Genomic DNA, 3,030 nt, shown 5'->3' on the forward strand with positions numbered 1-3,030 from the left:
CAGTTTTCCCCTGGCGAAAAAAAAAACATGGCGGACATCCATTCTATTTTCAGTGGAAAATGCAATATTTTAAGATAGTTTGAGGCGTATGTGTCGTTTTGATAACCTTTCTGGCGAAAAAATGTACATTGTATCTTCATAATCTTTGTTCGGTTTATGTTTATGATCTTTAGATTCTTTCAGGTCTCGCTTGAAAAACGTTGGACTGTTACGTTTTCTACTGTTGCCATGGTGGTAGCTATGGACGCTATCAACAATGAACCGGAAGGAAGTGGACGTTCGGTTTGCGGCTCTTAAAACGGGTTACATCAGACCCTACACATCAAACTAAGCTCCTATGCAAAAAAAAATGATTTCTGTTACATTTTTATGGATGTCTTTCATTACAACCAAATTTAATAAAACGATTGGAACAGATCGATGCATATTAGCAACATTATAAACTATAAAATGTAACAATCCTTGATACATAAAGACAATATTTAACAAAATAATCCTGACGGATTAGATTAATACCAGAAAATGCAATCAATAAAGTAAACGGCCGGCGATAAGAACTACAAACGGGCGCATGACACTGACATCAAATAATGAGGTATTGATAATCGTCACTTGTGAGCGACCTCTTTGTTAGATCTTTCAGGGTGTATTTACTCCTTGCGCCCTCTACGCTCTGAGTCCGTCAGCTACGCTCTGTTGAGCCCACACTGTTAGACCCCACGTGGGCCAAGTCTGCTCTGATTGGTCTGCCGATCCGCTCTGTCGTTATTGGTCAGTTGCTCAGCACTCGTCTTGGAAGTTTCAACATGAGCTGCAGGGCTTGCCACAACGAGCCAACGGGTTTAGATCAGTGATCTCACACTGACAATGACGTCGGTCTGACAAATTTTAATCAAGGGGGGCTAGAACCGAACGTTACATGCTGCTAATGCTACAGCTAACAGGAGGAGGTAGGAGAAGCCGCGTTTCCCGGACTTTGAATGTTTGCACATAGATGTGCCTAAACATGCACAGGACACTTTGAAAACACACTAAAGGACATAGAAAACCAGAAAAATCATAATTTGGGACCTTTAAGCCTCAAACTATCTTAAAATATTGCATTTTCTGCCGAAAATAGAAGGGATGTCCGCCATGTTTTTTTTTCGCCAGGGGAAAACTGGGCAGTCACGTGACCTGAGGTATGCCTATACAAAAGAATAGGCAAAAGGAAATGTAGGCATGTCACAATTTTAGAGCCTTTATTGTGAAACTACTACGTTTTGCACTGTGGACCAACGTAGGTATTACACATTTTGACACGAGACTGGGTTGCCTTTGGAGCCAGATACATTGCAGCAGAGATGGAACTAATTTTCTTCTAACTAAAGCACAACTTATAAACTGTAAAGATCCTTTAGGACAGAACAATCCACAGCAGAACTATTTACTGTTATGAAAAGTTGATCGACTCTTGTTTTAGTGTTCGTATCCCTAACCCTAATCACACAACTCGCCTGTTAAAACTAAACTTTGGGAAAATGTGAATACTCTGACTTAAATCAGCAAGGAGTGACACTAATGACAGAAACCATGTTTGAGAAAAATGTATTTGAGATGTATTTACAGTAGATTTTATGTTTTGACCCATGTCCCATCTGTTAACATTTGAGGAGGCGGAGCTTATGGCCTATACTGCGGCCAGTCAGTAGGACAAGTAATATGTTTTGGCTTCACTTTTTGGGAGCTGTCATGTCCTCTGTTTTTTTTGTACAGTATGGTCAGGATGCTGTACTGAGTGTCTTATCAGCTGTATTTTTTATTATCAGCATCAGACCACAAGACCCGATAGTGAAGACATCGGGGAGGATGGTTTGGGTCTTCCATCCCAGTACATTAAGCGAGAACATTTAGACAAAAGACCTCCAACATCAAAAAGATCATTTACTTCAGACTGTATTAGCCCGGACATGTATGTTGTTGGAAAGTACCTATATTTAATCCATTTTGAGAAAAAAGCACAACTAGGACAAAGTTGCTTTTTATTTCTCAAAAAAAGGAGGTTTGCGAATGTTGAAATGAATTTCACCCAAAACACTAAATGCAAGGCTTCAACGAAATGTTGAAAGAAAGATTTGTGATTACTCATTGATTTCACTTGTGATAGAATTAGCTGCTCTTTTAAAAAAAAACAGTTTGGAGGAGCTTTGTGAAAAATGACCATGATGACGTCATAGTTATGTCATCTGTGTTATCGTTGAGCCTGGAAACTTTAAGAGATTGGTCTGTGTCACCACAGTGTGTAGTTTGAGAGCTTGAAGGATAAGGGCATTTACCAGACACCATAAAACATGGATAGTCTCAGTGATGTCACTCTTTGGTTTATGAAGAGGTGCTATGTAGAAGACCTAAGATGATGGTCGCCATGGAAATGCTGACTCAAACTAAAGCCCAACTAATCAAGAACCAGGCAAAGAGGTGAAGCAGGATGAATGTTCAAGTCTATGTATTCAAATAGCCTAGTTAGTTTGTAAGGCTCTCTGTGCAAACTGCAAATAAATCAAATCATTATTATTTCAAATAATTTGGGCCTATGCCGGTTTTGGTGGAGACATTTCTTCTCTGTGTTTTTCAGCGGATTGCAATCCCAATTTCAAATTGAATACCGCAACCTACTGTACCGGAGTATTTAAAGGATCCAGTTTTACAACATTAATATGTAAAATACAATAGCAAAAAAAAAAAGAAGCAGATATTTGGAAGTATCTTTACAAACTGGTTCGTACAGTTTCCTGTTGGTTGTATTGTTGCCACTGAACTCCACTGCTGCACATCTTTTCCTGCTCTGTTCTCACTTAATTAGCAGAGTCTCTGGGATGAGAAATTGGCACCACGGAAATTCCGTCCTTTGCACTTTGCTTGTTAAACATCTAAGCCAGGGTTCACAAGTCAAAGAAGCAGGAGCTATCACACCTTGCTATTTTCTCTAACCCGGACTGTTGAGTTTGTCGCCGCCTGGTGGCCAAACTAGAGAGCGCAAGAGAGTGAGCA

The sequence above is a fragment of the Labrus bergylta genome, chromosome 14 (genome assembly GCF_963930695.1).
Source record: "Labrus bergylta chromosome 14, fLabBer1.1, whole genome shotgun sequence".
In the NCBI taxonomy this organism is placed as follows: domain Eukaryota; kingdom Metazoa; phylum Chordata; class Actinopteri; order Labriformes; family Labridae; genus Labrus; species Labrus bergylta.